Source organism: Strigops habroptila, chromosome 3 (assembly GCF_004027225.2).
Source record: "Strigops habroptila isolate Jane chromosome 3, bStrHab1.2.pri, whole genome shotgun sequence".
NCBI classification, from domain to species: domain Eukaryota; kingdom Metazoa; phylum Chordata; class Aves; order Psittaciformes; family Psittacidae; genus Strigops; species Strigops habroptila.
In genome coordinates this window covers 80,574,593-80,587,127 of record NC_044279.2, presented here as the reverse complement: position 1 = coordinate 80,587,127, position 12,535 = coordinate 80,574,593, and the positions used below count along the sequence as shown (strand labels likewise).

Here is a 12,535-nt window from a genome sequence, read left to right as displayed (position 1 = left end):
GGACCGAGTGTTATAGACGATAAAACAAGTGAAGCTGAGACTAGGCAGTGGGGAGGAGAGGCAATAAACTGTAGACAGCCTGGGAAAGTGGGAGGCATTTCCCTACGCATGCATTTAACTGTTTGTCTTTGACAACATCAGCAAAAATTCCAATGCTATCTCAGGCAATGCACTTTACTGGAGAAGACTAAAAGGAGGGGAAACTGTTATACAAATTGTACATAGTAGAAGCTGGTATAGAAATACTCTAGAAAGTGGATCCTCAAAATGTCCAGCTTTAGAACTCACTTCCCACTTGCCTCCACCTCTCATACAGCCTTCCTCTTCCAGAAGCATGTCCCCACAGAGGCAGGGAAAAAACAAAGGTGGCAGAGTATGTTAAGTTAATAGAGATACTAGTAGCAAAAAACCTCCAGATCACTCTACAAAGACATTAGCATCACAGGAATTACCAAATATAGAACTATACAAATTGACAAGCCAAATAAACTGCAGCAAGAATGTATTAAATTACCAGGAATCAAAACTGCAAGAGAAGCAAGTCCTAAACATCTTTTGGTTTTCTTATCAGAAGTTAGATGTAAGCAGGTATTACACAGATAGAAGCCTGTAGGTTTGCAGCCTCTGGAAAGCACTTTCTTTGTCTCACAACCCTGGCTGCAGGGTCAGCAGAGACTAGCACACTCCTCATTTGGCTGGAACAGGCAGAGCTGTCATAAACTGTCAGATGGTTCATTTTTTAGAGCTATGTAAAGTGTCCCTCAGTAATCTGATCATACGTTGTATTCTTAGAATAACTCCCGCTGAGGCTTGCCATGGTCACCAGAACCTGCCAACAGTTGTGCCTCCTCTGTCAAAACTGCGCATTGGGTTTCATGAAGCTCTAGCCAACATACCAACTGCAGCACAGCACCTTTATCCTCCCTGTAGCCTTCCTCTTGGAAACATGGCATGAAAAAGGAGTAAAGAGATACTCTCATGTTCTTTACCTCTCACTCCTAACAGATACATTTCAAAGGGCATCAGTTTAGCTCCTACTCCATCTTACACTGAATTGCAAAACTTTGCATTCGGTTACCCAGGAAGGTGTTGCTAAGAGAAGTGAATCAAAAGGTTTTTTGATTGTCCATTCTACACCTGTGCACCTTTCCATATAAGAGAAGTGTCTGCCTGTAAGAACGAGGACAATCAAGGGAATCCCAGAGCTGTAGAAAGCATTTCCCAAAATGCTTTCTCATTGCAAGCTTCGTGCTCACTTTCTTTTAGGTATATTACTGTTAGGTATATTACTTTCTGTAAAGGTATATTACTGCTTGTGCAAGAGGCTTGTCTGGGGCTTAAAGAGATAAAGCATCTCTAAGCCCAAGACTTCCTCGCATACCTGTCGCCAAACAAAGCAGAACCACCAAAAGCCTCTCTTCTGTGATGGGTGAGAGCAAAGAACTCAATGATTTCTGCAAAATCCCTCCAGTGGGAAACTGCATGAAAGTATCCACTCCTTTGTAGCAATACCTTTTCTGTACCCAAAGCAAACATATGCACCTACATGTGAAATGCTAAGATATGAGCAAAGATATGAGAACTACAGAAGCAACTATCCAGCTGTATTCAGTGAAAGGCTAATGAAAGCAAGGTCAAGGAACACATCTAAACTATCATTTCAATTTCTTTGTGTCACCCAATGATAACTCCTGAGACATGGCTATTTCCTAAACTTGCTAAGCATTTAGTTAACTGTTGATTACAATTAACATAATGAACTGTCTGCATCAGACAGCATGACAAATAAATTTTGACATAGGAGGGAACTGAAGGACACCTCAGCAGTCCGCCAAACATCAATGTTTCTCTATGCATACAAAGCAAAACTAACTGCCGAGCAAGCCTTACTAGAATGACACTTAAGGCAAAGGCAGCGTGTGTTATGTTTGCACGCACATATGGGACTAACTGCTCTGGGGTCTGCTCAAATCCATACCTACCTGCACAGCCCTACTTTCCATCTCCACTTACACTGCTTTCTCCTCCCAGCTACGCTAAATGCCTTCCTGGGCATCCCCATTCCAGAAGGTGCATTTGTAAAAAAAAAACACCACACTTTTCCTTTCTGATGGCTAATCCCATCTTCTCATCAAGATGCACAGACATTCAAGTCTTACTGATATAATCCTTAACATTTGTTTTATCCTTAACATCTTTATTAGACTTTCTCCTCATCACAAACTGTCTTTTCTTACCAAACCCTTGGTAAGAAAATTCTGCTATCTTCCCAGTTTCCCAACCCAGCTTTTTCAAGACAAGAGAAAATGACATACATGACCTTTCTTTGTTTGGCCTCTGTTTCCTTCATCCCGCCCTATCTTCCTTGACTTTTGTCAATCTTTAATGTAGCATCTTTCCTGATTATTAGCATGCTTGCTTTCAACCTTAAAATCTCTTTTTCAGTAAACTTAGTTTGTGAAGTTTTAGACTTTGGCCCCTCATCTCTCCTTCTCCCCCTCTTTCTGAGCTTTGTCTTGGTATACAACTTCCATAATACAGTGATGATATTCAGCACCAAAAGCTTCTTTTACTAATAATTCCACTACCAGAGCTGAGGCTGTCATCAAAGTCAATAAAAATTCTGCAATAACCATCTCCCTATTCATCCCTATCTTTCCACCTCTCCTTGGGACCCTCCACTCTCACTCCTCCACCATTAATCTCTAAACTCTGTAGTTTGCCCTTCACTGGTCTTCAGTCTTTGTTGGTACCTATAAATTAAACATACAGAGCAGGTAATACAGCATGGTGTATTGTTTTTCCCATTTATCTGGACTGCAGCTGCAGCAAATGCCTGTGGGAATTAGCCCCAACAGCAGTGGACAGTCTCGAGAGCAGCATATTTGTTTTTAGTTAGGAGCTGGAGACAACTCTTTTAAGTGATATATTAATAATGACAAAGTTCACTCTAATCAAGCTCCTTTTGAGGCTTTTTATAACCACCTGTATTTTTTATTCCCAACTTCTACACTGAATCCAGAGAACTGTATTCAGGAGGCAATAAAAGAATTTAATACACCACTATGACCATCATACCGGGATCACTTAGAAAACCATAGAGCATTTTACTGCACTAACCTATCCTATGAAGGCATCTCTCCCTCCACCAATGCAAAACTGCAGTATATTCAGCTGTGAGAAGAAAGTTTCTTCACTCTGATCATTTATTCCATGCTTGAATTTGCCCAGTATTAACCTTCCACAAGAAGGTTCCCTGAGCTCATGCAGTCCCTACAATAAGGGATTCTGAGATGAAGACTCAAAGAAAGCTGAACCAGTACTTCTGAAAAACAGTATCAAAACAATCAGATCCCTGAAAACACAATACTGAGCGATTAGCACCACTACATTGTCAGCTCTTCACCTACATACCTGTTTTCATCATTTCACTGTGCAAGTGCTGAGCTCCTTCCTCTTCTGAAATGACAAGGAAGTTGAAGCTTTATTTGCTGGGCAGAATGTGCCATGGAGCACATGGAGAAATGGAAGTCTGGTGATCAGTCTGAGGTCATAAACTCAGTTGTCTCATTTATTAACTGGTCTAAATACTTACACCCTGCCTAGTGTAAAAGACCTTTTGCTGGGAAGGTTAGTATTTACTCCTTTTCCACTCCATAACCTAAAATTCAGATCTAGAAACACAAAAAGTGCTATCCCCATTTAGAAACTGCTGGTTCTTGATGGCCAGTTCGACACTTAGTGCAAGGTGCATGACCAAGGGATAATAATTACAGACCCTGCAGCTTTTGGGAAGCTTCTTACTGATTCCAAACAAGGAGTGGAGATAAATGAAAAGTTAGTGACCACAGGTGTAGTTACAGCAACAAATTCTTGATCAGCAAAACAACTTGAAGATTCTTCTCCTCAGGTGGTCAGTACTCCTCCTGCAATATTCCATCAACTCCTCTGTACAGCCGTACCATTGCTGGAAAAAGGTTGGGGTGGGACAATGCACTACTCTAATTACCAAAAATTCAAAAATAAGCCCTCCCCCATTTAGATTTCGTTGTTAGTTTTGTTTTGTTTTTCCTAATCAGCTTATTTTTAATTGGATTGGTGAACTAGTTCATTTTGTGGCTACATTAACCACAGCATTGGCACAGCAAAGCAAACAAAGAATCAGGGCAGAACTGTTTAAACCAGTTTTGCCACCAGAGAAGCTATAGCTTGGAAGTGTACTCCACCTAACTGCTCACTTGCATACTGACTGGTAAGATGAGCAAGGCTCCTCCTATGCTTGCATCATTTGTCTAAAGGCTAGACAGAGTTAAAGTGCCTCCTAATTACTGCCCCAAAGGCATGTGGAGTTACTCCTTCTGAAGATGAGCTTTTACTAAAGTACAACAATGTATGCATGCAGAAATCCCTCTCTGTCAGCCTAATGGGAAGCTCCAGGCTATGCAGCTCTTGACCACCCCTTAGCCTTTAATGCAGTTTTTCAATGCATAAATTGAATGTCCTCATCAGCTGTGCTTTCCCACATTATCACCTCAGGCCATAGAAATGTAAGATAATCCATCCAATAAGTACTCCTCCATATACACATTAAGGGCTGCAACAGGAACGGAGCTGGGACTTGTTCCGGTACTTCCCAGAGTAAGACTGATGAGAATCTTACAGAAATTGTTTAAATTCAGTTTGGCTGGGAAATCCCACACTCACATCAAAGCAGGTGCATATAGTAATATGAGTCCCTCATATGCCAGAGAGTATATCAAATAACTCCCCAAACAGCCAATAACAATCCTACAATATGGAAAGGCATGTCAAACAACATCCTCCAGTTCCCATGAGTCCAAGTTCTAAATTATAGACCCAGACATCTGCTAAATTCTTCCTTAGGTCAAGAAATGCCTTGTCTCCTTGTTTCAATAACTTCCCATAGCTGAAGGGCATCCGAAAGCACTTCAGTGATAATTGCCTCAGACAATAGCAAAAACTCCAGCATCTGTCCTCATTTTGCAGTCAGCTGACTCTGCTGGCACCAGCAGTACACCGTCTCTTGCAGATTTCTGCCCAAGTGTTAATCTTGTGCATGGCCAGATAACAGGCTAACCAAGTACTCAAAGCTTCAGCTATCACAGAAATTGGAGCTAAAAGGGGTCTGTGAGATGCAAGCAGCCGCTTGCTGCATGACCAGCACAGAACTATGCAGTTCTCAAGGCATCTGGCCTAGTCTGGCTTAGTCCTGTGATGAGCTGTGACTGCTTCACTTGACATGTATTACACCAGGACCCAGTCCTAGCCAACTGACTGGAAATTATGCAGCAACTTCAAGGGGAGCAAAAGATGTTCTTGCATTATATGAATATGCACTATTATTTATTCTTTATTATGCACTAGCAAAGACGCTAGTTGTTAAAGATGTCATATTCTGTAACGGGTGAAAAACGATCATGGACAGAAAAGCCTAGCAGAAATGCAGGCTTCATAACTAAGTAGCTATCTAGGAACTAGCCTGAATAATAGATGAGTTCTGCCAAGTTCATAAAATTTCCTTACAGTGGCTGGTGATATTTTGACCCTGCTCTCTTTCTGCTCCTAACACTGGGGCAATTCTGCTCTACATTCTTTAAACACCTGTTCCCTGACTGAGTTTACAGTGTAAGTCTGATAGATAGCAGGGCAACCAGGATTCAGGCAGTGACAGGAGAGCAGGAAAAAAGAGGATGACAGAACTATTTAAGCTGCAGGGATACCTAAGAATGCATATAGGTCCAGAAGGAAATTTACAAATACCTAGGTGCTTCAACTACCTTTTAGATGAAAGCTGCTGTATCTAGAATTGTCAAATCACTCTCCTCCAATCTTAACCATAAAGGATCACACTAGACATGAACAGCTTAAGTAGAGCTGGCTTTGCTTCCAGGCACAGGAACAGATTAGATGTCCTTTGAAGGTCCCTCTCAACACAATTTTCTATGATTCTACAACTGAAGATGATGATGCAGTGTTCCTATGCAGGAATGCTCATAATCCCCAATAAAGGTTGAAGGCAACATTGTGCTAATACTGTCAGACTTAGAAACAGGCTTATGCCTCCAGCATTTGCAGTCAACAACTTGGGTCATTCCTCCTGGGTTATCTCAAAAGCACTGTACACTCCTCCTTCCACTCTGGTCCACAAACTCCTATCTAAGCTCCTGAAAAGGGATTTGTAATTACTGTACAAATCACACTCGAGGAAAGAAGAGTGATTCTAAAAACATTTTACATGAAAAAGTTTTAATTGAAAGTGTAATTTCCTGTTCAAGAAGCTAGAGACACAGCAAGACCATGCCTGTGCCTGTGTACGTGCATGCAGTGAGCCTCAGAGAATTTGGAGTAACCAGAAGATGGGTCACAAGTTCAAGGTGACAGCAATGAGGAGCAGCTGCTGGCTATGCACCCTTCAACAGCAGGTGTACCCAGGCCCCAGAGGTTTAAGTCAGCTCTGCCAGTGACCAACAGACTTACAAGACCATCTGTCTGGGCACAACCTGCACACAGCCTTCCAGTTTTGCTGCCCAGATCTTCATCACACACAGACAATACAGGGCTTGTTATGGATTAGGTAATGAGCAACTGTTTAAACCAATAGGCAGTCCTAGTTCTCCTGTGCTCATTATTTGGATCCTAAATTCATGAGAATGCTGCCTCTTCTTTTCGCTGAAATTTCATCTTTCTCTTATCAAGTTGCTTTCCTTCACTTTGGGGAACCCTTTAAGGCACAAGAACATGGAATGGTTATGTTGTCTTGTACTGGTTTTGCTGAACAGTAGGACTATTATAATAAAGTTTTTTTAAGTTATATGCTCTCCAGCAATAAAGTATTCCTTTGAAAGAGACTTTAGAAGAGAGTTTATGCGATAGGTTTTACTTACTTGCACTGTAAATAAGAAAGTTCCTTTCTTCCTTCTGCGAGGTCTCCACACAATCTGCGTATTGACATTTTGCATCTCTCTTTAGGTATGTGCACCCCCTTGCTTGAGAAATGTTATCACCCTTCTCTACCCAATGTCTGACTAACCAACAGAAGACAAATTCTGAGAAAGCACTCCTAGTATTTATCCTAAAGTTTGCTCTTCTTGTTTCAGACCTGAGAAAAGGCCTCTGTGTCCATCAGTTGAATAAATTTATACGTCACAAACCCACAGATAGGAAAAATCATAATATTAACAATTTTGAAAAAAATTTCAGATACGTACAGTGAGAAGCCATATCTGGTCACCACCTAATGCCCTGTGTTCTCTGTTTCCTCTGTAAAATCATAGTACATCTAAACTAGAATGCACCTCTTATACAAAACACACATACACATGCACCATTCCTTGGGACTAGTTTTCCAAACATTCCTTATAGTTTTGTCTGATACAATTTTAGAAGTCCCCAACAACAGCATTTCCATTCTAACTCCTTATAGGAGATCCCTCAGCACTGAGCACCATGCTGTCATGAAGCTTCTTCTGATAACCATCCTATATTCCTTCTTTCTCCCCCATTAATCCTAGTCATGCTCACATGTTCCACATAAAATCCCTCTCCCTCTTAAATGTTAACACCCTTCAAATATTTTTAGACTGTTATTATGTGTCCCCCCACCCTCCACCTTTCAGTCATCGCTTAGCCAAGCTATGTATATTTAGCTACTTTAATCTTTCATCCTAAATCAGTCCCTTCAGCTCCCAGAGCTCAATGTTAAGTCTGGTATGCTTGTTACTCTTCTCAGAACTCACTCTATGTTTTTGAGATCTTTCTGGTAATGTGTTCACAAAAACCTCTCCAGAAGAGAGCTTTACATGCACTTGGTTTAAAGAAAAAAGAATCAAACCCAGTGGACATTGCTAATTTTCACTTTCCATGTCTGATTTTGTTCCCAGGTTTTGAATTCAATCTGAAATTTTACATATAAATTAACAATTTGTATATTTAAGAGCAGATAAGCAACTGGAAATATTTGGATCCAATTGTGAAAGAACAGAGTGTTTTTAAAAATGTTAAAAAACAAAAAAAAAAACCAAACCAAAAAAACCAAACCGCTAAGGCTTTTTTACTAAACTTTTCAGAAAACGACTGGAAATGTGTAAAGTTATCCAGAAACACAGCAGAAGCACAACAGTAAAACTTACAACAAGGGAAAATGTTGACAAATGAAATTGAAACAGTCTCTCAGATACAAGGCAGATGCTTGGATACAGCTACAAACATAAAGCTGGCTTACTAACTAGAAATCAATTAAACTGGGTGCTAGTTACAATGCAAAAAACACAAACCAAACAAACAAAAAACCCAACAAAAAATCAGAGCAAGCGCCTTGCTGACAGTATACCACTACAGAGCAAGTCTATCTTGGAGAATTACTAAACGTTTGAAATTTAGAAACTAAAAAGTCAGAGGAAGAGCCAAAAGGGTAATGCAATGTAGCTAATGAAGGAAGTTACTTGGACATGATGAAAGCTCTGCGGCTGCAGAGATAGATAGTGAGAAAAATATAATCCTACACAACCCGCTTGGGTTTAAGCCTGACAGATAAGAACAGGACTACAAAGCTGCTAAAAAAATCAAAAGGGTCAAGAAAAAAAAAAGTATGTGTCCTTTGTTGAAACAACAGAAAAAAGCCCCCCAAAATAGCCACGATAATTTTGAAAACACGTAATACACAATAAAATTGCTAATTATATTTCTGTTCAGTACTAAGCATGTTAAGAGAAGACGCCACAGCCACTAATAATTAATTCTATAAACTGCAACAGCAAGCAGTTTCCTGGCTGGTTGGCATTTCAAAAGTGGTAAATTCCTCAATATTCAGGAATTGCTTGGAAGTCATGGAAGAATATTTCTTTTTATGTTTGCATGGAGAAAACACCAGTTAAACCAACATACAGTTTAACTTGAAGAACCCTAACCTCAGCTTACAAAGGAGATGGAAGGAAAGCTTTACATACTACAGTGGAAGTTTAACCTGCTGCATATGTCTCCAGAAACCAGTCTGTCTTCATCTAGTCAACAACAAAGGATTAGAACAACACAAAAAAGCAAAGTTAAAAGCTGACTCAGTGACATAAAACCTTGCTATTGAGCAAGCACAACAACATCACACCTAACACTAGGAAAAGAGAGAAAAGTCTGCATCCTGACCAACTGCCAATGAATCTAAGTTTCACCTGTCTTCTAGTGTTTAAAATGGGATATCCAATTTTGTTACCAAAACTGTGCGATAAAAAAGGGCTGTTCTATGGTTCACTAGGTCACAAAAACATAAAGGACAGGAACCATATAAGTATCTCTCTAAGGGATATCACAGCTGAAACCCAAAGTTTGCAATCACCTGGGCCAGTCAGTTCACTGTCAACTGAGCACATTCTCAGCATGTTCCAGTTGCTTTGACTGAAACAACATTAGGTGAGATGCTAAAGTAGATCTACAATAAAGCATTTGAAGACTGACACCTTGAAGGTTTTCATATTTGTAACAGACGCCATGCTCCTCCCACCCCTCAAGCAGAAGCGTTTATGAACTGGGTCAGGCAGTGCCTCCTTGGGTTGATTTTGTTGATTTCCAGTTTTCCTTTTAGTTACTATTTGAGGTCATGGAAAACATTAACTGGTAACAAATCCCTCTGAGACAAAGGCAATACCCTGCAAATTTACCTAGTCACTTCACAACAGGGGTGGGAGGGACCACCTCTGACATGGTAGCTTTTGTCATCAGATTGACCTTTTATGCCAGCTTAATTCATGTTGCAAGCTCAAGTCTTTGCAGTTCACTGACTGCTCCAGGTTTTAACAGGGTTAACTATCCTTCTTCTGTCACTCAGACTCAGAGCTTTGGACGTCTTGAAGTATTTCCTATGAGCTGTGTCAGGGCTTTGACTCACAGATGGTACCAGCCTGGGAGATAGATGACTGCCCCCAGCTGTCTGCCCCACCCTGCTCAGCACAGAAATGGCTGAACTATTTGTACGGTTGCTAAACTGCTGCCTCCTACAGAACAGCAATCTAACACACAGCCGCCGATTCCAGCTCCTCTCACAGAAAAGGTGCTCCAAGCCAGACGTTTGTGCAGTGAAAGGCAATGCTGGACAGCTAAGGCAGTAGCTCACTTCTTCCAAGCTGTTACTTCCTCAGTTGTAAATCAAGGCCCCAACAGTATTTTGTCAAAGTAAGTATTCATTTTGCTAGTTACTATTTTTTATTTCTCTGTCCTCAGTCGTGTTGGGAGACCTTCTCTATTTACCATCTCCATGCAAATTATACAGAGGTACTAAGCTCTTCCCCTCTTCTTTCTCTAGACCAGTACTGAAGATGCCAAGAGATACCAGCCTCATTGCTTCTAATGTCAACACAATGATTAGGAGAAAATATAGCATCCCATATCAGACGAGACAGCTTTTCATGCCTTAAGTAAGTGGTAAGCAGAGACTGCTGGAGAGGACAGTGAGAGCAGTACTGTGTAATGAGCTTATTCAGTCAGAATGCTGTCTCCAGCAATGGAATACATCTAGGAGGAAAAATACAATGAAAGAAGAGAAAGCAGCAAAGGCATCAGTGGGGAACAGTGAAATGCTTCAACTCTTGTCAAGAGAAAGGGCCATATACATTTCTCTGTAACACCTCGCCCCTTAGTTCAGCGAACTCTGCAAGTCGGTCACGGGACAGCTAAACAACTGTCCCTTGGGGGCAGGGCCAGCTCCACACAGAGCTTGTCCTGTTCGTGAGCTGGCTTGTAAGCGGTGAAGATGAAATCAGGGACTATATTTATTCTCCCTGCCTGGTCATATCTTTCTATAGACCCCCGGCTGGGCCTCGCTTCCTTGGCATGAATCCTGGAGACTAGTAAGCAAAGGAGGGCATAAATCAGTGCCTTGGGTTCTGTCAGGAGCACATTGAACCAACCGTCCGTGCTGGGAACAGGTGCACTGAAGGCAAGCAGGGACACTGTCCCATTTGGGGTTGTGGGGGAGGGCTTGCAGAAAAGCTGTTCACTTCTCCCAGAGCCTAGCCTCAACTTCTCAAACTGCAAGCGGGTGGTTTGCCTTCTGCAGCTCGTCAGTCCAGTTAACTAGAGACTTTCCACTGAACACCAGTCCATGCTAGGTGAGGCCCCAACCTTGTTGGTTTCTGTAGTCCATTCTACTCTGCTTTTTACTTTTGCTCTCACTCTGTCACCAAAATCCTTCTGGTCCATTTCACTCTCTGCTCCAAACATTCACTCCAAAGCTGAAGTATTTCAGGGACTGTGCAGAAGGATTAGTAAATTAAGGCAGTCTTAAAACACAACTGTAATTTTCCACCAGTAATTTTAAAAATCACCTGTTGTGAAAATGAGCGCAGCAAGCTAGTTTTGCAAACTCACAGCAGCAAGGAGCATGTCACCAATCTATGCCTAATAACCATGGAGAGGATTTTCAAGTAATATATTAGTTTGAGTAACATTTTAAAGCAAACATTGCATCTGAAAGAAGCAGTCCTATCCCCACATCAAACAAGGCTGCTCATTCCCATTTTCCTCATACCTTCCCTAAGTACTGGCACAAGCAGTTGTGCAGCTGTGCAGTGAAACAAATCAGGCAGCTTATCCCAAACTAAGTTCACTTTTTTCCCCCCTTTCTGGCTGTTGGTTTTAAGCTGGATCAGTTCCTTGGTCGGTTCCACAGCACAACCACAAAAATGTTTGTGCCAGCACAGAGCAGGAATTGATGTCTACATAAGAATATTGACAATTGCTGAGCCTCAGGGTGATCTGCCTTAGTCAACATATATTGCTGTGCTCAGACACAATGATGTATGTACCCAGTAAAACCATCCCTCCTAGATAAGGCTCTCTAAACAAGACCTCACCAATGCCCCCATAGTGAGAGCAATCTATTCATTAGCTCAGTGAACAATGGCTCGATGGGTGGACAGAAACCTGCAGAATGACTTGTGAAGTGCTCCATCTGAAGCTTCAGGGCATGGTGCTCCCATGATGAGGCCTGCATAGACACACAGATTCAAATGTAAAGGAAAAAAAAAAAAAACAAGCACTGACTTGGTAGGGAGAGGGCTGCCTTCTGGATCTTTGCTAGTGCTTCGAAAAACAGTTTTGACACCTTGGGACTTCTAACTAAATATTGTGCACTCTCAGCCTTTGGTGCGCTTTTTAGTCACAGAAGTACCAGGTAGCTTATTCCAATGCTGAGCTAGAGAATCCAGCTCAGATGAGCTTTTCTGTGGACAAAAATCAGAACAGAAATTTTAACTGTGGAATAGGTCAAAAATCTCATTCAAAAATCACGTCTACCACCTAAAAAGTTGACTTCTGCTGCAGCTGCAAGCCAGCGAGTCTCTACATTCAATTCAGGGCTGGTTATCTAGCTAGCTGACAAAGAACCTATAGGTCAAAGACATTCATGTCAAGGCTACAAGGCAAACTACAATGAAAGGGAGCAGCCAAAGAGATCTGTTTTCTGCCCTTCTTAAGATCTGAAAAGCATAGCTAGTTAACAAAATGGTGTTTGCACACCACCAGCAAA

The 12,535-nt window shown here is 41.4% G+C and overlaps 1 protein-coding gene across 1 annotated transcript in view; it reads right to left on the bottom strand.

The window, feature by feature from the left end:
- Positions 1–12,535, bottom strand: part of TEAD4 (TEA domain transcription factor 4) — a 56,268-nt gene that overhangs the window by 28,941 nt on the left and 14,792 nt on the right. The gene's annotated exons all lie outside the window — the stretch shown is intronic.